Source organism: Nerophis ophidion, linkage group LG06 (genome assembly GCF_033978795.1).
Source record: "Nerophis ophidion isolate RoL-2023_Sa linkage group LG06, RoL_Noph_v1.0, whole genome shotgun sequence".
NCBI lineage: Eukaryota > Metazoa > Chordata > Actinopteri > Syngnathiformes > Syngnathidae > Nerophis > Nerophis ophidion.
This window is the reverse complement of record NC_084616.1, coordinates 32,733,866-32,761,157: the sequence shown is the minus strand read 5'-3', so window position 1 is coordinate 32,761,157 and position 27,292 is coordinate 32,733,866. Positions and strand designations below refer to the sequence as shown.

The window sequence follows — 27,292 nt, the reverse complement described above, 5'->3', positions numbered from 1 at the left end:
GCATAACTAGTGGTGCGGTTAGCCTGTCGTACGTGTTTACTAGGCCTGTTGCGAGTCAGTTCCCTAAGATTAGCTTCAATGTCAGGTGCTCTGCCCCCGGGAATAGACTTAATTGTGGCTGGTTTGCTAAGCTTTATGTTTCGGGTGATGGAGTCCCCTATGAGTAAAGTGTGGTGCCCGGTAGACTGGGGTGTGGGACTAGCTAAAGGGCTAAATCTATTATGCGTTTCAACCGGTACACCGTAGCTTGTAGGCCGCTTAGGGCTGCTACAAGCTGGGCTAGTTAGCTCGCTACAGCTAACGCTAGCAGATGTGTCCGCAACATCTGAAGTTACGAAATTATACTGCTCTAACTGGCGGACACGGCTCTCTAGCAGAGCCAACCTATCCATGGGCAGAAAGGCGGGACGCCCCACCTGGGGGGCCCAGAGAGTCTCTGCATCCGGACGGGAAGACGGCCCCCGCCCCACCAGCAACCGGGCCCCCACGAGCCCAACCCCCAGAGAGCACGGCGCGGCCCACCCCAGGCCACCCCGCCCAAGTCGGCCGACCCAGAACCGGCCAGCACGGGGCCACGGGAACCACCCACCCCACCCGCGGGGACACCAATGATGGAGATGGAACAATCAGCAACCACTCCCCCTGAGGGAGGAGAAAAATAAAAAATAATGATAATAAAATATATTTATTAATATAAATATATGATAGAAAAAAATAAAATAATCATATATATAAAAAAAAAGAATTAAAAGAAGATTTGCCGACTTGCAGCAACTCGGAATACCTTGCAGCACCAAGCTACCACAGTAGACGCGGGGACTAGAAACAGCAGGCCCCAACCAAGACGGGCACCCGGAAGGGATGGACGGTGTGACCCAGAAGCTCCTGACACGCACCTTATTATTTACTTCAAGTTAATACAGTATGTCTTTTTATACATAATTACTTTGTTTAAAAAATAAATAAAAAAATTGGGCCCAAGGGGGCGCATTTTAATTTCTTACACACACTTGTTATTACATATGTGGGCCCTATGTTCACTTTTATCGTTTTCTCCATAAATGGCCGGTTATTGCAATAGTCCATAACACCCATCCCTACTAGCCAGGTGTGGCATGTGGGCCTTGAATTTGACATCTGTGGTCAAAATGCCTTAAATTACCATTAAAGTAATGACAGGAAACTAACAATATTGATGTTTAACCATTTCCATCAACTGTGTAATTCTAATAGTGTAACAACAAGTTGTAGGCAAAACAATCTTGCAAGTGCAAAACATATCTTTGGGTGGACATCAAGCCTGGTTTTCCATGCAAGAAAGTTTCTTTCCAGCAGAACCTCCTCTGTTTTCAGATCAACTCTGCAGTGCTCTGCAAGTTGGTTTACGCTGTTATCATCTGTGAAACATTTCCCTGTTTGCAAGTTGCCTGCTAGCTTCTCCATGCAACAACACTGTCATCATATATTTGGGCATTCTCATGCGTCTACTATATATGACTGATTCTTTCTTACACTTAAACTTTCAACTATTTAGATGTATTTAATGTTGTGTAATTCTAATACAGTGTCAAAAAGTTGTGAGCGAAAAGAACTTGCAAGGAACCCCCCCCCCCCCCCCCCCCCGCAAACCCCCCCCTCCCACTCCGGTATATCTGATTTTTAGGAACACTAATACAAAAACTCACAATAAGGTCTGATTGAATGCTAAAAAAGTTATGAGAGACAATCTTAAAAAACAGAATGGAAATGTAAGTTTTTTTTTACTGAATTAGACACCCAGAATGTACATGAAAATAAAGAATGTGGGATTTACAATATTAACTATGAAGGATAAAACACTGAATATTGACAACATATGAACGTCACACCCCCTCTCCATCCACATATTTTACACTCAAGCGAAACACAACACAACACAAAGACAGCAAAATATGAACGTGACGGGTAAAAAAAACCATTTACTATCTGATAAATCTGATACGGTACTTAGCTTTAGAACTTTGTTATTAAAATCTCTGTCCCTGACACCTGAATTTCAGGCTCTGGTAACACTCTGTGGAAACGCTCCCCAAAAACACTGCTTGGTGCCTGGTCTGAGCTGCTGTGATTTAAATTACCATAGTAACTAATTAGATTACCATAGTGTAAGCTTTCTACTCACATAGGTCCGCTGGAAGCCAGTTGCTCGGGTTGAAAGAAGTTTTAATCCCACAATTTGCAATACAGGTCAGTAGCCACTTTTCAGTCGCTCAGTTTTGTCTTGCACAGTTCTCTTGACTCTCCGTCTCTCCAGTCTGAACTGCACTGCTGCACCCGGCCGCTCACTTTTAAGGACAACAGATGATTAGTCTAACACTACCACCTGCGCCAACTAATCATCTGACAGCTGTGTCTTTCAGCCAGCACATGCCACGCCCCCATCTGAGGGTGCACTGTCTCCAGTCACCCAGACGGGGTCGCTGACTTCCACTCTAACAGTGCGCTAATCACAATCCTCCTCCACATACCTCCACCGCCAGACTTAGGCCGGGACGTCGTCCGGCCGCACTTACTCCCCCCCCGCCCCCGTATGAGAGCGGGAGAGAAAGTCCGCCACAGCCATCTGCACCCCCGGCCTATGGACCACTCTGAAATGGTAGGGTTGTAAAGCTAGATACCAACGGGTTATCCGCGCGTTGGCATCTTTCATGCGGTGGAGCCACTGGAGAAGTTTGTGGTCCGAGCAGAGGCTGAACGGGCGTCCCAGCAGGTTGTACCGGAGGGCACCGACCGCCCACCGGATAGCAAGGCACTCCCTCTCCACCGTGCTATACGGGCTTTCTCGTTCGGACAGCTTTCTGCTGATGTATAGGATGGGGTGGTCGATACCCTCCTTCTGCTGGGATAAAACAGCTCCAAGTCCTCTGCCCGACGCATCTGCCCGCGAACAAAATGGGAGGGAAAAATCAGGCATGTGCAGTACCGGCTCCACGCAAAGTAATTTCCTCACCTTCTCGAATGCCTGCTGGCACTGCTCCGTCCACTGGACCAGATCGGGAGCACCTTTTCGGATGAAGTCAGTTAGTGGGCTGGTCAGGTCCGCAAACCGGGGGACGAATCTCCGGTAGTAGCCCACCAGCCCCAAAAACTGCCTCACCTCTTTTTTCGTCTTCCGGGTCGGGCAGGCCGCAACTGCCGCGGTTTTGTCTCTCTGAGGCCGCACCTGACCTTCCCCCAAGTGGTACCCCAGATACTGTACCTCCCTCCGGCCAACTGCGCACTTCGCCGGGTTGGCGGTGAGCCCCGCCCGCCTCAGGGACTCGAGTACCGCCCCATCCCTCTGAATATGCCCCACCCAGTTGTTCCCCTGGATGATGACATCATCCAGATAGGCGGCAGCATATGCCGCGTCGGGACGCAGTACCCGTTCCATGAGTCTCTGAAGTGGCGGGCGCACCGAACAAGCCGAACGGAAGGGTCACAAATTGGTACAAACCTTCCGGAGTGGAGAATGCCGTTTTTTCCTTAGACTCTGGAGACAAGGGAATCTGCCAGTAACCCTTAGTTAAATCCAGTATCGAGCAGTGCCCAAACGGTCTAGGAGCTCGTCGACCCGGGGCATCGGGTAGGCATCAAAACGTGACACCTCATTTACCTTGCGGTAGTCCACACAGAACCGCACAGACCCATCTTTCTTCCCTACCAGACCTATGGGACTGCACCATGCACTGTGTGACTCCTCTATCACTCCCAATTCCAGCATGGCTTTTAATTCTTCCCGAACTACTTTGCGCTTGTGTTCGGGTAGTCTATAGGGCCGAGACCTCACCGTCACGCCTGCGCTGGTCTCTATGTGATGTTGGGTGAGGTTCGTGCGGCCTGGCAGGGGGGAGAAAATGTCAGCAAAATGTTGCTGTAAATTGGCCACATCTGCTTTCTGTGACTGCGTCAGATGATTATCACAGCGGAGAAGGAAGGGCTGGGAGGAGGGGGGAACCTTCGGCCCCAGCTCCTCGTTCTCCGCTATCGCCGTTACCATGGAGACGGGCTGCGCTTCCCTCCAACCTTTCAGTAGGTTGAGGTGGTATATTTGTGTTGCCCCACCCCGGTCAGACTGCCTAACCTCGTAATCCACGTCACCTACTCGTCGTGTGACCACAAAGGGTCCTTGCCACTTGGCGAGTAATTTGGAGCTGGATGTTGGGAGTAATACAAGCACTTTCTCTCCCGGTGAAAATTGTCTAAGTTGCGCCCCCCTGTTATACAGGCGCTGTTGACGTTCTTGAGCTTGGAGCAAATTCTCACGTGACAAGTGCCCTAAGGTGTGGAGTTTTGCTCTCAAGTCCATGACGTACTGAATGTCATTTTTACTGGGGCTTGGACCTTCCTCCCAGCTTTCTTTAACTAGGTCCAGTACTCCACGCGGCTTCCTGCCGAACAATAGCTCAAATGGAGAAAATCCTGTTGAGGCCTGGGGAACCTCCCGCACTGCAAATAACAGGGGATCCAACCATTTATGCCAATTTGGTTTGTCCTCGTGTACGAACTTCCGAATCATGGATTTCAAAGTTCTATTCATCCGCTCCACCAACCCATCTGTTTGCGGGTGGTAAACGCTAGTCCGAATAGACTTGATCCCCAATAAACCGTACAGCTCCTTTAACGTGCGTGACATAAAGGACGTGCCCTGGTCAGTTAGAATCTCTTTCGGGATTCCAACTCGGGAGATAACTTGAAACAGTGCCTGTGCTACACTCTTTGCAGAGATGGAGCGCAATGGTACTGCTTCGGGATAGCGCGTTGCGTAATCCACCAGGACTAGCGCAAAGCGATATCCCTGGGTGCTCGGATGAAATGGCCCGACGAGGTCCATCCCAATACGTTCGAATGGGACCTCTATTAGTGGTAATGGCCGCAAAGGAGCCCTAGTGGTGGCCGCGGGATTAACTAGCTGACAATCCAGACAGGCCGCGAACCAGCGGCGCACGTCTGCTCGAATGCCTGGCCAATAGAACCGGGCCATTATTCGATTAAGTGTCTTATCATACCCCATGTGGCCGGCCATGGAATTAAAATGTCCCGCCTGGAAAATCATTTCCCGACGGTTTTTTGGCACCAACAATTGGGTGATTTCCTCCCCTGTCTGAGTGTCACGACTCACTCTATACAATCTGTCCCTAATCAATGCAAAGTGAGGGAAATCCTGCGCTATCCCCGGGCGAACCCGCTGCCCATCAATTGAAATCACTTGGTCCCAGGTCGAGCGCAGAGTGTCATCTCGAGACTGCTCGAGTGGAAAATCATCCATAGGGCGCCATTGGGTGGCCGGGGGGACTTCCTGAGAAGCCCCCGCCATCTCCCCTTCCCCCTCCCCCCCGTCAGCGTCGGATGATCTCGCGTCGCCGATGAGAACAGCGCGGATATCCCTTTTCCCTACCGGTCGTGAACGCACCCCGGCGCACTGCTCTATTAACCCATTAAATCCCGACCAATTAATTCCCAAGATTAAGGGGTGCGCCAGGCGCGAACTTACAGCCACCTTAACACTATGTTTTTGCCCTTTAAAAAAATTTCCACCGGCACAATAGGGTACTCGTGAATATCCCATGCACACATTTAACCCGCACCCGTGTACCTATTCTGAGCGCCCCGGGTAGAACCAGATTCTGGTGGATCATGGACTGCTCGCAGCCCGAATCCACCATCGCCCGGTGTATATTCCCTTGTATCCTTACCGGTACGTAGTACGTCTCTCCTGGCCCGGGGTAGGGCGCCGCAGGGTCGACGACCCGGATCACCTGTCCCACCTCCATGCTAGGACATTCCCGCTGCAGGTGTCCAAGCCGTCCACACCTCCAGCACACCTGCCCAGGCAGTCGAGGAGCCGTTTGCGGGGGGAACACAGCGTCCATGGCGGCCGGGTTCTGAGGAGGAGAAAAAACAGTCTGAGTGTTTCTGAGTTTTGTCCATTGCTGGCCTCCATCCCCCGGCTGCGCGCGCATCCTGCGCAGCGCTGGAACTGGGCGCTCCCCCACCTCCGCAGCTTTTTCTTCCTTTCTGTGTACTGCCAGATGGTCCTCCGCTAGGGCCACCGCCGCGGCCAGGTCTTGTGGGCGGTGATATCGGACCCACCCTGAGGTCCTTGCCGGGATTGCTTCCTTGAATTGCTCCAGGATCACTTGTTCCATCACCTCCTGCACCTGCCCGGGTTGTAGCCATCTGGTCGCCGCGTCTCTGAGTTGTTGGCCCAGGGCGAAAGGCCGCTCCTCCGGGCCGAGTCGCATTGCCTGGAACCGGCGCCTGTGATCATCTTTGGATCCTCCCGTCCGGTCCAGCACTGCGCGTCTCAAGTCCCGGTATCTTACCCTGGAGTCAGGTGGTAGGCTGAGTGCCGCTCGCTGCGCCTCTCCCGCCAGCAGCGGGAGCAGCCGTACTGCCCATTCCTCCTCAGGCCACGTGCATGCTCCCGCCGTGGCCTCGAACATGTCCATGTACGTCTGCGGATCTTCTGACTCCGCCATTCTGTGCATCCCCACCGTTGCTAATGATGGCCTCGGTGCCGCAGTTAACGTCCCTGCTCCGGCCCTCTCCGTCATGGCTCGCAGTATCTGATTTCGCTGCGCAATTTGCGCCTACATCGCTTCCATCTGCCTTTGGCTGGTCGTGGAAACATCCGCCAACAACTGTCCCAGCGCCTCTATCGGGCTTGGTGACGACATTGTTTCCCCTTTTTTTTTTTTTTTTTAAGTTCAAGTTGGGTGCCAAATGTAAGCTTTCTACTCACATAGGTCCGCTGGAAGCCAGTTGCTTGGGTTTAAAGAAGTTTTAATCCCACAATTTGCAATACAGGTCAGTATCCACTTTTCAGTCGCTCAGTTTTGTCTTGCACAGATCTCTTGACTCTCCGTCTCTCCAGTCTAAACTGCACTGCTGCACCCGGCCGCTCACTTTTAAGGACAACAGATGATTAGTCTAACACTACCACCTGCGCCAACTAATCATCTGACAGCTGTGTCTTTCAGCCAGCACATGCCACGCCCCCATCTGAGGGTGCACTGTCTCCAGTCACCCAGACAAGGTCGCTGACTTCCACTCTAACAGTGCGCTAATCACAATCCTCCTCCACACATAGTAACTAGTATATCATGAAAAAGCGCAGATTCCAATCATTGTAATACTTTGTGTACTCCAAGACATACGGTAATTTGAAAACATCACTGCACATCAAAATGGCAGCTACAATTTCCATCTTGAAAATCTAAAAAAATGATTTGGGAATGTCCGACGGGCCAGATTGAAAAGCTTAACGGGCCGCATGTGTGCCTTAATTTGCCCAGGTATGATCTAGACCTTTAAATAAAACTTCTAATACCAAATTTTAAACAAATAAATGACATGCGTTTAAATCGGACATTTAAAAAAAAAATCCTTAATGGCATGCTGACAATAAAATTGCATTTGTGTCCAAATATTTGGCTCTTTTTATAAGGTAAAGTTAACGCAATCACATTTCTCAAAAATTATAAACAACCTCCACCGTGCACCAGAGAAATGACCAGAACAACCTATTAATAATCAATATGCCAGTGTGATACAGTGGGGTACACAAGCAAACTGGCTGAAGGGTGGTGTGAGCGCAGGCCAGCTAGGGCCAGGATAGGGAGGGGAAATTGAGCCAGAGTTCAACAGTACGAATGGCCCAGTGTGAGTACGCCCTTGCCTGAAAAAACCTTGGCATCCCTCCATGTACTGAATCTGGAGGAGGGGGCTGGACACAGGAAAGTCTGGGCTTCCCTACTACTGCTCTTTGGAGGGGAAACAAAAACTGTATGGATATACTCAACACTTGGATAGCTACAAATGTTTCTGCAAGAGAACTGGGATTTGGACCAGCAAAGAGTTGAGCTCATTAAGAGAACGAGAAGAAGAAGTAATATTTTCATATTTGGACATAAGCACAGTTATGTAAGAGTAGAACACTGCTCTCTATATTATTTTTTACCAACCATTGTAGATCGGCTTGGTTCTTGGAAGAGAGCAAAACAATCAAACGACCTGTACTCACGTTATCGCTCACATGCTTTGTAAATTTACACTCGTGGAATAAGAGGACTTCACTTGCATGAGCAGCATGACACTTTACAGCAGAGATATTCACTTGAATTGTTTTGGGGGCCACATTTATAGAAAGCTAAGGACCAGGCGGATGGACTTCTCCCTTCACAGTTAGTCTTATTTTGAATATTACGGAAAACCAGCATCCGCTATAGAGGACAATAGGTTTGGTGTATTTATTTTTGTCAGAATTACAGGAGTGCTCTGCTCTTTTAAAGGACCTTCTGAGAAAAGATAGTCAACGATTATTTTTATGAATCTGCTTCAAAAAGTGATTCACTTACAAGTTTGAACTGAACTTGTAAGTCCTAATGATGAAAAAGAGATGACCTGAAATGGAACATTGAGGAACACCACTACTAGTATCACTAAAGAGGTTGATCTGAAGTAAACGAGCAACATCAACACCTTAGCGTATTTTTCCGACCATAGGGTGCACCGTATTATAAGGCGCGTGTCACGGCGCATGCGCAATCCCTCATGCCATCTGCAGCAAGCGCAGCCGACAGCTCTTCTAAGAGCACGCCGGGACAGGCCCTTACTTGCTCTTCCCGCATCGCGGCCACTCTGATGATCCAATGCTGGAACATAGTTCACTCTGTGTATGTTCCCCCATATCCAGTTATCAAGCTGTGCGCCTCATTCCCTTGGACTTCCCTCAGGACTTTTGACTGCTTCCCTCGATCTTCGACCCCCTGCTCGGACACAGACCTTGGCCCTTTCTCTCCAGCCCTCAACCTCTCGCTTGCCCACAGACTTCCTTCTGGCCTTGCCCCTCTGGACTAGTGGACTATTACACCCAACAAACACGTACAACACCCGCTGGTAACATTCACATTGATAATTCTTCACATCATCTTACACCATATACATGTACTCTTAGTTGCATACTCACTCCAGTACATCATCAAATTCAATAAACCTGTTGAACTCAGTCCTGTCGCCGTGTCGTCTCCTTCCCCCGCCGTATGTAACAGCGCAATGCCAATGAGCAGGTCCATTCACGTCTATTTTAATACAAAAGACACACCGGATTATAAGGCGGATCAAAGTGGTCATAATATGATTTTTTCTAAATGTAAAACAATTCCTTGTGGTCTACATAACATGTAATGGTGGTTCTATGGTCAAAATGTTGCATAGATTATGTTTTACAGACTATCTTCAAGCTGCTTTCTGACAGTCTCTTCAGGATGCGCCGTTTTGTGGGCGGTCTTATTCACGTGGCTTACCTTCGGAAGCTTCTTCTTCCCGTCATCTTTGTTGTAGCGGTGTAGCGTGCAAAGACAGGAGTGGAAGAAGTGTCAAAAGATGGAGCTAACTGTTTTAATGAAATTCGGACTGTACTTAAATCAATAAAAGAGCAGCACCTCATCCATGGCTCACTAGTGCAACAACGTCGGAAATGTGTCCCATGAAAACTGTCCGACTGGAACTCTCTAATAACTAAAGTTCCGAGGGTGAATTATTTAAACCCACTACACCGGTAGTTTTTAGCACTTCCATAGCGAGTCTACTGACAGACATAAGTTACAACTTTACGCTACTTTATATTAGAAATGACAACAGCGGAGGATGAACGTCCTTTAACAAGAAGATTGGGAAAAAGAAGAAGCTTATCAGCTGCGGCAGAATCACCAGCTACAATGGCGGACGCGTGCAGATTTTCAGGACTTATGCAGATACCAAGTACACATCAGCAGGTACCAGAAGGTAACAAAAGTTGGTTTTGCATAATATTGCGAAACAAAACGCCAGATAATATGTCTGATAATAGGTGTCATTTTTTGTTACTAATGCACACATCATAACAATACTCGTATGTTGAAGCACAGTACGTCTGACTACTTCATACTTGCCAACCTTGAGACCTACGTATTCGGGAGATCCCGGGGGGTGGAGGGCTGGGTTGAGGTGAGCGGAGTTGGGAGGGCGGATGGTACAGGGGGTGTATATTGTAGCGTCCCCGAAGAGTTAGTGCTGCAAGGGATTCTGGGTATTTGTTCTGTTGTGATTATGTTGTGTTTCGGTGCGGATGTTCTCGCGAAATGTGTTTGTCATTCTTGTCTGTTTTGGGTTCACAGTGTGGCGCATATTTGTAACAGTGTTAAAGTTGTTTATACGGCCACCCTCTCAGTGTGACCTGTTTGGCTGTTGACCAAGTATGAATTGCATTCACTTGTATGTGTGAAAACACATTGATGTTATGTGACTGGGCCAGCATGCTGTTTGTATGGAGGAAAAGCGGACATGACGACAGGCTGTCCTCATGTCAGCATGCGGACCTAAGTGACGACAGCATGCAGCTGTCAAGGGGTAAAGGTTTCAGGTGAGAGAGAATGCTAAAAGCAGTGCCTTAAAGGCACGCACCCAATATTCTTGTCTGGCTGGAAATCGGGAGAAATTTGGGAGAATGGTTGCCCCAGGAGATTTTCTCCCGGGAAAATCGGAAGGGTTGGAAAGTATGGACTATGGTAGTCGTAATGCTCCGACCATCCATCTAGCTTCCCAGCTTACCAAAGTCGCACTAAAACATTTTGACGGATTTTTAAACACCGTGTGTAATGGTTCTATATTTTCAATGGAACATTTAACGTTTTGGTGTTGTTTAATGGCGTCATCTTGCAGTCTACACGTAGCTCTTATGTCACACTTATCATTACAACATGTACCAAATAAAATAGATTAGAGGTCGGTAAGCACAACCAAAATGATTCTGTACATTAGGCGCATGGGGTTATAAGTTGATTTTTGAGAAAATGAAAGGATTTTAAGTGGGCCTTATAGTTCGAATAATACAGTACATAACTCACATTACAAAAGGAATCAGAACTTCCAAGAAGGAGGAGACTTAAAAGAGTGCCTTAAAAAACACCTCAGTTATGAAAATCATAAGTTTGGACCCGTGTTCATGTCAATGCGAGGATCTGCCAATGTGTTTACAGTAGTCCCAGTTCATCTAAATGGTTTTTTATGGAATTTGTGGCAAAAAAAAAATTCACAACTTTTAAACTGAACTCGGGTGGTCAGTATGGTGTCATTTTCTGACCGGATTTGATCCCCGGGCCACGAGTTGAATAACCCTGCTTTACTTTATTAGGGACTAAATGTATCACTCTGGTGAATGCTTCTATATCGATATAAGAAACACACAGATGCGATCAATCCGCAGATACGCACTACATTGACATGTAAACATACCACAAGAAGCTCTCTTTTCTCTCGTCCCCCACACAGAGAACTATTCACTCCCTATTCCACAATCTCCCTCTTCCTCGCTCCCCTGCTCTACCTTCCGCGCCTCCTCTGACACTACACTCATTCAAGGAGTGTCCAACCTTTTTCCACCCCTGCAGATAAACAAACACTATCATCCCCATCTTCATTAGCACTATGACGTCAGGACCCTCTCGATGTGCTGTCGAGCACGTCCAAATGCACACTTTATATTATTCTGCTTGGACCTGCACACTTCCTTTTCCACAGGTGGAAATGCATGTTTTATACATATGAAAAATAAACACTCCTTTGGAGAGAAAACACATCATGTTTGAGATGGCACGCGCACGTATATTTGAGTGTGAGTGTGTGCTCACATTTCGGCAGCTGTCCATCTTCCACCCTTGGCCCTCATTGGATGACACGCCATGCCCTGCAAGGTTCATACTAAAAGTTTGCTTCTCCCCTCAGGCATCCTTTCAGTCTGGAGTTCCACTCCAAAGTGAGATTGATACGATTCTATTTCCAAGCCCCCTCCCCACCTGTGACTCTTCATCCATCTCTTTCTGTATGCATAACATGGCCTACCTCCGTCCCTCTTTTGTTTTTTTCACAAAGAGATGTTCCAGGATTCAGGCAGATCTTTCTAAACAAGTACTTAAAGCTCATCTGGTAGTTATCTCCACTCCCATGCCTCTTCTGCTTAAAGGACGCAGGTATGCATGGCTTGGTTGAACGTAATTAAAGAGGCCTCAACAAACGTGAGCTAATGTGTTCCTATTGACCCGCCGGTCCTTTTGCAGTTTATACGGTCCCTCCATTTCGCCGGATGGTACCAATCAAATCACGAGACAGAGGACTGGCACTGACTGTATCAAAGATTAATTGTGTGTCCATAGCTCTGGGAACCATCAAATAATAACACTTAAACCCAACTGTGGTAACATACACACCATGTTCCTAGAAGCAAACAAACTCCAGATTTATTCAATTATTACTTTGTTTCGAAAAAAAACATTAAGCTCAAATATGCTATGGTACATCAGTTTTTGTACGCCCTACTTTTAGTACCATTCCATTTTCTATGAACATTCTCGCCATAAATTTGTCCCGATTTTTGGTGGTTACGGTATTGCCAAACTAGTCTGTTCGTCTGTGTGAAAGGGGCTCTCACACATAGCTGATTTACAGTCGGTAAGGGGTCGCGGTTTACCTGACACATGAAACAAGACTAATCGGATGTTACTTTAGCTGTCAGACGGCAGTAGAGTGGTGAATATCTTACAATATATGTTGTGGCAATTCCAACTTCGACCTCATCGTCAGCTGCTATGTTGTTACGGCGGGGTTGTAGCTTGGTGAAAGGTTTGTTCCCCCAGGATGCAAAACGGAGCACTCCGGACAAGACTTGCAGGTAGAAACATGATTTATGTCTCAGCCAAAAATCTAAACAAGTCGTAAGAAACACGTGCTAATAGCACTCAAAGCTAAACACTTAGCATGGGCTAGGAGACAAAAAAAACTTATGCAACCGGTTGCGTGTAGCAAACAAAGAAGCCAGGTTGACTGACCGGCAAAGGCAGGCTTAAATAATGCCTCTGATTAGTGCTCGGGTAACAGGTGAGCATCTCGAACACCAATCAGAGGCAGGTGAAAACAATAAGCAACCATGGCAACCAAAAAAAACTCAAGAGTACACAATACAGGAACTGAGGGAGTCCAAAACTAACAGAAAATAACAAAACATGATCCGGACAACGGATCATGACATATGTACAGTGTGCTTTCCATCATTTCCAGCAATTTGTATTGCAAAATGATTAAGCCTTTGCCTTCCGCTCAAGCAAGATCCACACAGGAATGGGGCCATATGAATCCCTTCCCTACTGTAGATGGCAGTTCATGGCAATTTGCCGTGCGCCGGCATATACCATATTAACAACATCACAGAGGTGGAAGTTTTTAAATCTCAACTAAAAACCTATTTGTTTAGATTGTGGAAAATGCAAGAAACACAGCATTGTTTCTTTCAGGTCTTTATTGCAAGACTGCCAACATAAGAACTGCATATCACACAACACAACAAGTACTTTTAAAGTGTGTCCAAACAGACACAAACCACACCCATCCTGCTGAGTGTGAGCATTTTCCTAGTGCCCGCCACACAGCCCCCCGCCCCAACAGAGTTCGGAGGGCGACCTCGGCGGGGGACTTGCCCGGCGGTATTTCCTCACCTGCAAAAAAAAACCCGGGCATTTTTAAGCTCCGATGGTACGAACAATTTAGGGAAACAGTGGTGGACCGGGCCAGGAGCCAAGGACTCCCTCGGCCAAAAGGGAAACGATCTCAGGTAAAAATTCACCCGGAACGCGGAGTGGTTGACCAAACACCAATTCAGCGGGGGCCGCAGCGAGATCCTCTTTAGTGGCCGAGCGCTACCCGAGCATAACCCAAGGCAAACGGTCAACCCAATTGCTATCCACGAGCGCCGCACGCAGAGCCGCCTTAAGCGACCGGTGGAAACGTTCACATAAGCCGTTAGCTTGGGGATGGTAGGCTGTAGTACGGTGCACCTGCACACCCAATGACTGCGCCAACGCTGACCAAAGCTCCGACACAAAATTGGGATCCCCTGTCCGAGGTGATATCGAATGGCGTGCCAAAACGCGCAACCCAGGCCGACAAAAACGCACGGGCAACGTCTACAGAGGTAGTGGAGGAAAGAGGAACCGCTTCTGGCCATCTGGTAGTACGATCTACCATCGTTAACAAGTGTGTATAACCCTGCGGAGGGAGGGGGCCAACTAAGTCTACGTGCACGTGGTCAAACCGCCTGACCGGAATCGTAAATGGTTCGAGGACCGCCTTAGTGGGCCGGTGGACCTTGGCGCGCTGACATGCCACGCATGCGGCAGCCCACTGCCTAACATTCTTCCTAAGGCCTGCTCAAACAAACTTGGCACCAACCAACTTGACGGAAGCCCGAATGCCAGGGTGCGACAGGGAGTGTATTGCGTCAAAAACCCGACGGCGCCAGTCTACCGGCACAACCGGCCGAGGGCGGCCAGTGGACACATCGCAGAGGAGGGCGGGACCGCCATCCTGCACCACCACCTCCTTGAGCACAAGCGCCGTACCCTCAGCTTTGAGGGCGCGGATGCCGGGGTCGTCGGGCTGGTCAGCGGCCATTCCCGAAAAATTTAAACCGAGCTGCACGGGGCACACGAGTACGCGTGAGAGACAGTCAGCCACAGGGTTGGGCTTACCGGCCACATGCTGAATGTCTGTAGTGAACTCAGAGATGTACGACAAGTGACGCTGCTGACGGGCTGACCAAGGCTCCGTGACCTTTGACATGGCAAACGTCAGGGCTTTGTGGTCAACAAAAGCCGTGAAGGATCGACCCTCCAACAGAAAACGAAAATGGCGTGTTGCGAGATACAGTGCTAAAATTTCTCGGTCAAATACACTGTACTTCCGCTTGTTATCTCGCAGTTTACAACTGAAGAACGCAAGAGGCTGCCACACATTTGCCACCCGCTGTTCAACCACAGCACCCAAGGCGACATCAGACGCATCCGTCGTCAAAGCCACGGGCGCTGTGGAAACAGGGTGGGCGAGAAGATCAGCCCCTGCGTGTGCAGATTTAGCCCTCTGAAAAGCTTGGACCCGTTGAGGAGTCCATTTGAGGGAATCGCTAGCCTTTTTGTTACGTAGGGCACCATAAAGAGGCTGCAGGAGGTGGGCAGCGCGCGGAAGGAACCCATTATAAAAATTAATCATGCCCAAAAACTCCTGTAGAGCTTTGACAGTGGAGGGACGAGGAAAATCCGCCACCGCCTGTACCTTCGAAGGCAAAGGAATCGCACCCTGCGACGAAATACGGTGACCTAAAAAATCAATCTCCGACAGCCCAAACTGACATTTATAAGGATTTGCGATCGGGCCATGCTCGTCAAGACGTTTGAACACCTGGATTAGGTGTGACTGGTGCTCCTCAGCTGAAGGACTCGCCACCGAAATATCGTCAAGATAAACAAACACAAAATTGAGCCCACGCAACACTGAGTCCATTAATCTTTGAAAGGTTTGTGCTGCCCCCTTCAGGCCAAAAGGCATACGCAGGAACTCAAAAAGCCCAAACGGGGTTATTACTGCGGTCTTGGGCACGTCCTCGGCGTGCACCGGAACTTGGTGATAACCACGAACTAGGTCTACCTTTGAAAAAATGGCGGCGCCAGCCAGGCACACCGAAAAGTCCTGTATGTGTGGAATGGGGTAGCGGTCGTGCGTTGTGATGTTATTAAGGCGGAGAAAATCCCCACAAGGGCGCCAGGAACCGTCTGACTTGGGCACCATGTGCAAGGGCGAAGCTCACGGGCTATTAGAACGCCTAACAATGCCTAAATGCTCCATAGTAGCGAACTCCTCTTTAGCGTTGGTCGATTTAGCCGCGTCAAGACGGCGCGCGCGCAAAAACTGGCGGGTCCACCGTGGGAATAAAATGTTCAACGCCGTGTTTAGTGTCCGCAGTGGAAAAAGCGGGAGTGGTTAAAGACGGGTAATCCGCCAGCAAACGCTCAAAAATGTTACCAGATACCAAATAATTAGCGTGTGTAAAAGGTCCAAGTCCCCCTGCCTTACATGTAAAAGTTGAAAAAGACACAGCTTCAATCAATCGGCGGTTAGCAATATCAACAAGCAGTCCATTAGCACACAGAAAATCCGCGGCAATAATGGGGACCATGATGGCGGCGATGATAAAATCCCACTTGAAATTGCGTCCATTGAAGCACACAGTCACCAACCTGGGGCCAAAAGTGTCGATTGACGGGCCGTTGGCGGCACTCTGCAGCGGCCCGCAGCCACCTGTTGCCTTGTCCGTGTCCGTGGCAGGTAGAAGGCTGACTTGCGAACCGGAGTCCACCAGGAAACGTCTACTTGACGACGAGTCAGCGATGAAAAGCCGCTCACATGCTTCTCCAGCGCCCACAGCCGCTACTGAACGCCGCCGTTGGAGTTTTCCCGGGGCCGTGAAAGAGCAAGGAGGGACATACCGTCGAGCTTTGGCGACAAAACGTTGATGGAAGAAGCACTGGCCTGTTTTGCGCCTTTCTCGGGTAGTGACTCCCGCCACTACCGCTGGGTCCGCGTTCCCCATCGTCTGCAACGGGGACGCTTCCATGCTCTGCACGGCGAACCGTCTGGAAGCCACCAGCACCCGGTCAGCTTCTTCAGCCAAGCCCCGGTAATCGCGGTAGGCCAGAGAAGTGGAATTAGCTAGCACCGCAAGGGCCGCAGGTGGAGACTGCCGCAAGAAAAGGTGTGGGAAAATGAATCCGCCTTCCTCGGAGCCCAGCAGCGACAGCATACTGTCCATCAAATCCACGGCGGTGCCGTCGCCCAAACCCGGTAGGGAAAGAAGTCTATCTGCCCTCTCAGCGTCAGACAGAGGAAATCTCCGAAGCAGGAGATTCTTGATGGCAGCGTACTTGCCGCTCTGTGGAGAGTTTCGCAACAGCTGCATAGCGCAGCGAGTGGTTGTCTGGTTGAGTGCTGTCACCACCAGGTGATACCGGGAGTCGTCGCCGGCGATCCCTCGCAGGTCGATGAGAGACTCAACGTGCTGGAACCATGGTGCCGGGTCGCTCTGCCAAAACTCTGGAAGCATGCAGGTTGCCGGAGTAACAGGTGGCTGGAGCTGGGGCGACATGGCCGATGGAGACACCTCTTCCGCGTGAAACATAGATTTCTTGCATTTGCCAATGTGGCAAATGGAAGAAACACAGCATTGTTTCTGTCAGGTCTTTATTGCAAGACTGCCAACATATCACACAACACAACAAGTACTTTTAAAGTGTCCAAACAGACTCAAACCACACCCATCCTGCTGAGTGTGAGCACGGTCCTAGTGCCCGCCCTACAATAGGCTTTTAAGGCCTACTGAAACCCACTATTACCGACCACGCAGTCTGATAGTTTATATTTCAATGATGAAATATTAGCATTGCAACACATGCCAATACTGCCTTTTTAGTTTACTAAATTGCAATTTTAAATTTCCTGGGAGTTTTTTTGGGAAAACGTCGCAGAATGATGGCGTGTATGATTACGCGTGCGCGTGATGTAACTAATTGTGGGGGACATCTTAGTTCAGGTCCACACACAGCTAAAAGTCGTCTCTTTTCAACGCGTAATTCCACAGTATTTTGGACATCTGTGTTACTGAATCTTTTGCAATTTGTTCAATGAATAATGGAGACTACGAAGAAGAAAGCTGTTGGTGGAAAGCGGTGTAATGCAGCGGGCTGTAGAAACACAAACAAAGCCGGCGTTTCTTTGTTTACATTCCCCAAAGATGGCGGTGAAGCTTTAATTTGGAACCAAGCGGTCAAGCGAACACTGTTGGAATGGACCACACACACAATGTACAGTATATTATGCAGCGATCATTTCGAAACATCGTGTTTCGAAGAGGGTCCCTTGTGAAAGGCAGAGATGGGCATCGCCACTACCCGTCGACTGGTACTAAAGAAAGGTGCGGCGCCTACTATTTTCAAGAGACCACAACCAGCCATTCGTGGCAGTGCTTCGACAAGTTCAGACCATCCCACACCGTCCACAAGTGGACAGACCATGCACATGAGGTCTGCATTTGCCAAAAGGGAAAGAAAGAGGGTAAGTATCTTGATTTCCAGTTTCCATAGTCACACTCAGACATAATCATAGACTACTCCATGAACAATGAAATAAATTAACAATAAAATAGTCTACATATAATTATTGCTCCAAGTTCTAGTCAAGTTCCTCTGTAGTATAAAGTATCATATATTTACTGACATTACTGTCAATAGATTACAATAGACAAGTGGTTTTCAAATGGGGGTAAGCGTACCCCTGGGTGTACTTGAACGTATGCCAAGGGGTACGTGAGATTTTATTTTAAATATTCTAAAAATAGCAACAATTCAAAATTCCTTTTTAAATATATTTATTGAATAATCCTTCAACAAAAGTTCATAAAATGAGAAAAGAAATGCAACAATGCAATATTCAGTGTTGACAGCTATATTTTTTGTGGACATGTACCATAAATATTGATGTCAAAGATTTATTTTGTGAAGAAATGTTTAGAATTAAGTTCATGAATCCAAATGGATCTCTATTACAATCCCCAAAGAGGGCACTTTAAGTTGATGATTATTTCCATGTGAAGAAATCTTGATTTATAATTGAATCACTTGTTTATTTTTCAACAAGTTTTTAGTTATTTTTATATCTTTTTTTTTTTTTTTACAGAGTTCAAGAAAGACCACAACAAATGAGCAATATTTTACATTTTTATACAAATAAATTAGAAACTGATGACTTTTTACTTTTTTTTTTCACTTTTTTTAAACCAAAAATGCTTTGCTCTGATTCGGGGGTACTTGAATTTAAAAAATGTTCACAGGGCATACATCACTGAAAAAAGGTTGAGAACCACTGCAATTGACAATAATATAAAGTATTGTATATTTGTACAATTACAGACAATAAATCAGATCATGGCCAGTACGACTACGGCATCAGTGGTGGATGCAGTGGATGAACCAATGGCAATGGCACTAGATTTGCCTGATGAGGAGGGCGATCAAGATCAGGTTCGATTTGTTTTCCAAATCAATGTTCAAATGGATTACAGTTCAAGCCCAATAGAAAAAGTATTCATAATTTATGTAAATGAGGTATCCCTATTACATCTAGCTGTTTTCTCCATTTCCAGGGAAACACAAGAGAACAATGATGCCAGACGGAGTAGGTACCGATTGGGACAGCACCAACGGCAATGACTAGTGGCAAGAGCACCCAAAGAGGGAAAATACATCATAGATCAAAGGGTATGTCTATTTTGGTGATGAACATGATTCTGCACATCACAGTACTAGAGGTGGGTAGAGTTACCAGAAAGTATACTCAAGTAAGAGTACTGTTACTTTAGAGATTTATTACTCAAGTAAAAGTAAGGAGTAGTCACCCAAATATTTACTTGAGTAAAAGTAAAAAGTATGTTGTGAAAAAACTACTCAAGTACTGAGTAATTGATGAGTAACCTGATTACGGCAACAAATAATGCACAAAAACATAAAAATAGCAATGAGCAAATTCAGAGCCAGGAATATCTCTTAAGCAACTAAAACAATAATATATATTAGATAATAGTACATTAAAATAGAATTTAAAAAATGGCACATTGCGCCACAATAACCTAACAGCACCATAGCCTCAGTAGGCATTCATTGATTGATTGATTGAAACTTTTATTAGTAGATTGCACAGTACAGTACATATTCCGTACAATTGACCACTAAATGGTAACACCCGAATAAGTTTTTCAAGGTTTATCAATTACTTAGTAAATGACCAAGTCGAGGTGATCTACCTCATATATACATATACATACACACACATATCATACATACACACACAAATCATTTATACACACACATATCATATATATATATATATATATATATATATATATATATATATTTTTTTTTTTTTTTTTTTTTTTTTTTATATATATATATATATATATATATATATACAGTATATAATTTATATTATTTTGCCGTTTTTGTTCACATGTTGAAGGTGTCTTAATGAATATACATGCATGTTTAACATATAGATTCCTATCTTTCATGAAGACAAGAATATAAGTTGGTGTATTACCTGATTCTGATGACTTGCATTGATTGGAATCAGACGTCCACGTTTTCAAATGGAGGAGAAGAAAAGTTCCTCTTTTCTGTCCAATACCACATGAAAGTCGTTGGTTTTTGGCATCTTATCTGTCCAGCTTCCATATTCGTTTTTTATACACTTTACAAGAAATACATTGGCGGCAAACTCCGTAGCTTGCTAGCTTGTTTGCGCTGGCTTTCGGAGACTCCTATTTTGTTAGCGCAGGCGTGATGGTGCGGCACTTTTATTGTGAAGACAGGAACTGTGCGATAAGTCTTTAGGCTTTTGACGGGAAGTACGGTTGAAATAAAATTGTCTTTTTTCCTTTACACTTTTGATTGATTCATTAAAACTTTTGTTATTAGATTGCACAGTACAGTACATATTCCATACAATTGACCACTAAATGGTAACACCCGAGTAAGTTTGTCAACATGTTTAAGTCGGTTTTTACGTATCACGGTCATGTGACCGCCTGGCTCTGTTTGATTGGTCCAACGTCACCAGTGACTGCATGTGATTGGTGAAACGCAGGCATGCGTAGATTCTACTTTGAAGCTCTGCCATTAACCAGAACAAACATTAATAGATCGATAAAAAAAAGTAGCGAGCTGAATGTAGATAAATGGAACGGAGTAAAAGTAGCGTTTCTTCTCTATAAATATACTCAAGTAAAAGTAAAAGTATGTTGCATAAAAACTACTCGTAGAAGTACAATTTATCCCAAAAGTTAATCAAGCAAATGTAACAGAGTAAATGTAGCGCGTTACTACCCACCTCTGCACAGTACACATTGCACAGCTGCCTGTGCAGAGTAGAGTAGACAGATACATTAGGTGATTCAAAGACAATAATTAGTATGTGATCCTAGTTTAATTTTAACAGATTATATAAAACAAGTTGTGTTTTATTTTATTGCTGGGACACCAGGTGACCCAAGAGATCCTCGAGAGGGTTAGAGCTCGGCCAGCCAGGGTTAGTGAAGTCCCATCGTCAAGTGCAGCAGCTCCATCTGACAGCCCCGAGATGCAGCCCAACATGGCATCTGCAGGTGTGTCTGGAATGCAAGCCAAGCTACGACCACCTCCTGCATTGTTTGATGAAGGACCAGCATCAAGTCCCGCTGCGCCTTCTGATAGTGGTTCTTTCGATGTCAGCTATGTGCCGAGTGGGTCGTTGACATTGGATCCGTGTCAATCTGAAGGGCCGCCAAATCCCACACGTACTCCCAAGATGCGAGAAGAGGGCTGCCACAGGGAACTGAAGTACATCATCTTTGAGTCGTGCCTCCAGAGTCTCGTCAAGTGGTGTCACTGTCCAGCCTGTGGCAGCCAGGACATAAGCCCTTCTTGGGATTCGAACGGTACACAGCTGATCATGACCATACAATGTGCATCATGTGACCAGAGGAGTAGGTGGAACAGCCAGCCAAACATTGGCCCTTATGCCGCGGGCAACATCCTGCTATCTGCTGGCATCCTCTTCGCTGGCGCATCTCCTGGCAAGGTGTTGCAAGTGCTGAACAGCATCGGAGTGGTCACGTATGTGAAGAGAACATTTTTCAACCACCAAAAGCTCATCCTGCAGCCAGCCATCAAAAAGGTGTGGGAGGAACAGCAACGGACGCACTTCATCATGCTGCAGGTGGAAGGCCGACCCCTCGTCCTTGGTGGTGATGGGCGAGCAGACAGTCCGGGACACAGCGCCAGGTTCGGTACCTACACCACAATGGAGCTAGAAGCCAATATGGTTCTCGACCTTCAGGTTGTACAGGTACGACCATATAATCTCACAAAAAAACTGGTAACAGAATAATCAGATAGGGGATTTTCCAGAATTATCCTTGTAAATTTGTCTAAATTCAATGAATGATTTAAATGAATCACAAACTTGCATTAAGTTTATACAAAGCCCCTTTTTTATTTTTTTATTTGCTCATTCCTTTTCTGTTATATATATTTCAGAGCAACGAATGTCATGGCAGCTACCATATGGAGATGGAAGGACTGAAGAGGATGGTGGAGCTGCTGATCAGCTGGGACCTGGATGTCGGGGTGCTGGTGACAGACAGACACAGACAGATCGCTGAATGGATTCGCGAAAACATGCCCAATACACGGCACTGCTATGACATCTGGCATGTTGCAAAATGTTAGTTGGAATATTTGTATGCATGACAAGTTGTGAAGTAGTGTGTACATATTAGTGATCAGATGAATGCGATATTGTATTTAATCCACAAATTTCTGCTTTTTTATGTTTGTAGCCATCGGGAAGAAACTAAAGGCCATCGTCAAGCTGAAAGACTGTGAAGACCTGAAGCCCTGGGTGCTAAGTATAATTAACCACCTCTACTGGGCAGCAGCGTCTACACCGCCTGGAGAGGGGGAACTTCTGGTTGCCAAGTGGAAGTCTGTGGAGCGACACATTCAGAACATCCACAAGGACCATGACGACCTCTTCCCAATTTGTGCTCATGGACAACTGCACGGTAGAAGTATGCAAAAGCAATGGCTCAAACTAAGTAAGTAGGCAAATAAGTTGCCCAAAAGCAGTGAGGGAATAGCAGTATTTTCCTGCACATCTTTTGAAAGTGATGAAGTGGCGACTTGTCCAGGGTGTACCCCGCCTTCCGCCCGATTGTAGCTGAGGTAGATAGACACCAGCGCCCCCCGCGACCCCAAAGGGAATAAGCAGTACAAAATGGATGGATAGATTTTTTGAAAGTCAAAAAATTCAGATAAACTTGTAAATAAATAACCAGTTTTCAAGTTGACTGGAACATTTTTGTATAAACATTGTTCTGTTTTAAATTTATGTGTGGAGATCCTCGTCCTGGACCCTCCGTTCCCTACCCGGAAACACCACGCCTGGTTCAGGGTTTACACACTTTTATTTGTCACAAATGTCTCTTTCCAGCTTTTCAGCTCTGAATGACATGTTTAATTGAACTCTCCTCTGTCTGGCTCTCACTCCTCACTCGCCAGCCCCCCTCATGGATTCCAACGCTGCTAATAAAGGAAACAGGTGATTAGATAACTCGTCCCAGCTGAGGTATCTGCTCACCTGATTGCTGCTTCACGACAGGTTGCCGCACTTGCTCCGCCCACATGGGACGCGTAGGACACGCCCCTCTCCACATTATGTTTAGGTTCACGCTCAGCAGTGAAACTGGGGGAGGTTGTCAACAACAAGTCCCTGCTGAATGATACTGTATTGCCATGCTGTCGGGTGAACACCAGACTTCCAAGGTGGGGGCGTTCCATAGCCTTATCATACAGGTAAGAATTAGGCTGATCGCCTGTCGGTGGCGTCTGTGGTTACCACCTGCCACCAGGACTTTGGGGGCCAGGGAGCAAAATACTACAGCAGTGGTTCTCAACCTTTTTTCAGTGATGTACCCCCTGTGAATATTTTTTTTAATTCAAGTACCCCCTAATCAGAGCAAAGCATTTTTGGTTGAAAAAAAGAGATAAAGAAGTAAAATACAGCACTATGTCATCAGTTTCTGATTTATTAAATTGTATAACAGTGCAAAATATTGCTCATTTGTAGTGGTCTTTCTTTAACTATTTGGAAAAAAATATATAAAAATAACTAGTGATTCAATTCTAAATCAAGATTTCTACACATAGAAGTAATCATCAACTTAAAGTGCCCTCTTTGGGGATTGTAATAGAGATCCATCTGGATTCATGAACTTAATTCTAAACATTTCTTCACGAAAAAAAAACATCTTTTACATCAATATTTATGGAACATGTCCACCAAAAAAATCTAGCTGTCAACACTGAATATTGCATTGTTGTATTTCTTTTCACAGTTTATGAACTTACACTCATATTTTGTTGAAGGATTATTCAATAAATATATTTATAAAGGATTTTTGAATTGTTGCTACAAAACAGCTTCAGTATTGCAGGAGATCAATCTTTAATGAACAGTTTAATACACAAACATTTGAATTCAAATCTACAAACAATTTATCAATGTACTCACACATTGTATGGATGCATGACTGAAAAAATGTCTTTTATCTTTTACAGTTCGCACCAAAAATGTATGTCTTCTCATACATCGGAATGCTGTGCAGGTATGTTTCCACACTAATCTAAGAGTCACTAGTGTGTGCCATATTTTAGTAATTTTGCATATAATAGATTGATTGGCAACAATAAATGGTCCCTAGTGTGTGAATGTGAGTGTGAATGTTGTCTGTCTATCTGTGTTTGCCCTGCGATGAGGTAGCGACTTGTCCAGGGTGTACACCGCCTTCCGCCCGATGTAGCTGAGATAGGCACCAGCGCCCCCCCGCGACCCCAAAGGGAATAAGCGGTAGTAAATGGATGGATATATGACATCATTAAACACACACGTTCAAATGTATTTGTTCTCCCTGCTGAGTAGAGTACACAATGTCTAATTATTACATTATTCTGTTACCACACCTAGGAACCTGCTTGCTGGGCTGCACTGGAATGAAAACTCAAGCCGCCCTACAGCCACTACAAAAGCGGGTGCTGAGCGCCATGCAGTACACTACCCGAAGTATAAAGCAGTGGGCCATGTGGTGAAGAAAATCGCGACAGAGCCAACATACCGTAAGCGTAGAGGACACAAAACATGTAAACACTCGACACTTTGTATCGTGATAAGTTTATTATATTGTGAGCAGGAAAATGAATAATAGTAATTTGCAGACTACGTAGACGACTTGATCAGGGAGGTTTTTTCTGGCTGCTGATAGACCCGTGACGAGAGAACACCAGTCAGCGTCACCGTGGATGTGCCTGCCTTCCTCTGCGATGAACTGGAGCAGCCAGACAAGGAGGAAGCCATCGCCAAGCACAGGAGTCGCTTCGCTAAGCGTTAACTACAGTGGCCATGTGGATTCTTTTGCAGTCAATGCACGTCTTGGAACCCCGTGTAGTCCATCGATGGAAATGTTGTTCTAATCTTATGTACTACACAAGCTGGTAGTGCCACCCTTATCTCCTTTCCCAGATATCCCCAGCAGAAGCGGACAAACTGTCGATATGCTGGAAGTACAAAATAGTTAATAGCAAATTATGGCACCTGTAATTATCCAGACATGGATACACAGTGACTCACTATTCTCTGAGATACAAAAGACATTCTCATGCATTCTATTCATTTGTCATTTACTGTTGCAGTAAATTGTAAAAATTGTTGACATCTACGGTACATGTATGTAATACTTCTATGATATATAATGTCATTTACTATGTAGAACAGTACATTTTACAGAATAAGATAAGATAAGAAGGTGCTCATTCTGACTTATCTTCCAAAGGTTGATAGAATAGAGAACTATTTAAACCAATTAGTGCCTCACTCATTTTGCTGTTGCTGCGGCACGCCATATTGCTGTTGGTAGGCGTAATACGCTATCTGCAGCACCCATTCATCCAGACACACAGATTAAATCCAGGGTGGTCTATGATGCACGTCTCCACCCCTTCCTGCTCCATGGTACTGGCCACTGACTGTATCTCATGACAGCAGGCACACTCAACCACTGTCTCCATTTTCACACAGTTGTGACATGTACACCTGGAAATAGAAATATTCATAATATTTGAAAATCAATTCATATTATTGACACCTGCAATCTGCATACATGTGCTAAAATTAATATTATCATTGTCTTGTTGTGGATCTTATTTTTTACATGCATATTTTTAATATTGCCGGTATATGGAGCTGTGGCCCATAGGAATAATGTCTCCAGACTGGCCTGGTAACGCCTCGGGACCCCCCGGGAAGAGCTAGACGAAGTGGCTGGGGAGAGGGAAGTCTGGGCTTCCCTGCTTAGGCTGCTGCCCCCGCGACTCGACCTTCGGATAAGCAGAAGAAGATGGATGGATGGATAATTAGTTTTGACATTGTGTCAATGATAGATACTTAGTTTATAGATAGGCCTGGGCCTGGGGTGTAAGTTGTAACACTTACAGTAACAATGCAAGACTAGGCCACAAGCTAAAAATAGTCTATAGATAAATAACATTTTACCATTCTGTATTCTGAAGGCGATCTATGTCGTGTGCTGCTCCAGCATCCATATCATCAGCGTCCTCCTGACCGTCACCGTCTGCGTGGGGTTCAAAACGGTATGTCTCTATCCCTTGTTGGAGGTGGCCGAGTATTCCTGCAACCCCCACGGCTGCCACGGCGCCTCTCACAGCATCTTCCCTATGTGAATCGCTCCCACTAGCCTCTAGTCCTTCACTCTCACTTTCTTCATCCACAAATCTTTCATCCTCGCTCCAATTAATGGGGAAATTGTCGCTTTCTCGGTCAGAATCGCTCGCGCTGCTGGCGTCCATGATTGTAAACAATGGGTGGATGTGAGGAGTCCCACAATCTGTGACGTCATCGTCTGCGACCTTTGGTAAAGGCATGGCTTTTTCAGGAAGTACCAAAAGTGGCAAACTTTATCGTCGATTTTCTTTACTAAATCCTTTCAGCAAAAATATAGCAATATCGCGAAATGATCAAGTATAACACATAGAATGTACCTGCTATTCCCGTTTAAATAAGAAAATCTCATTTCAGTAGGCCTTTAATAAACAATTGCCATATGTATTTATTATTACTGTTTTAATATGTGTGTTTTTTCTTGCTTTTAACTTATTTGTGATGTTGTAAGGCAGTGGTTCCCAGATGGGGGTACACGTACCCCTGGAGGTACTTGAAGGTATGCCAAGGGATACGTGAGAATTTTTTTAAAATATTCTAAAAATAGCAACAATTCAAAAATCCTTTGTAAATATATTTATTGAATAATAATTCAACAAATACTGAATATAAGTTCATAAACTGTGAAAAAAAATGCAACAATGCAATTTAAATTTTTGTGGACATAAATATTGATGTTAAAGATTTCTTTTTTTGTGAAGAAATGTTTAGAATAAAGTTCAAGAATCCAGATGTGTGAGGACTCTTCTTCGGCATGGTAATGCCGGTGTGGTTTTCCCGTGGATGCGTCAAAGCAGAACACAGCATAGGTAAGATAAAGGGTATTTATTTAATAACAAAAGGCTATGAACAAAACACTGATGTAAAGGGATAAGGCAAACAAAAGACTAGCGTGAAAGCTAGGATAAACACAAGGAAAACTAAAACTTGGCACGAGGACACAAAAGAGTAAACAAAAACATTCAGCATGAAAGCTGGAAAATAAAGTGGCTTAGCGTGAGAGCTAGCGAGAAAATACATACATAGAATGATG

General features: G+C 45.8%; 1 long non-coding RNA gene across 1 annotated transcript; it reads right to left on the bottom strand.

Annotated features, from left to right (window-relative positions):
* Positions 1–24,489: 24,489 nt before the first annotated feature.
* Positions 24,490–26,780, bottom strand: LOC133553924 (uncharacterized). Its single transcript, XR_009807012.1, has 3 exons — positions 26,074–26,780; positions 25,397–25,898; positions 24,490–25,079 (listed from the first exon to the last, which is right to left on the bottom strand). It is a non-coding gene; the product is annotated as an uncharacterized LOC133553924 (long non-coding RNA).
* Positions 26,781–27,292: the final 512 nt, after the last annotated feature.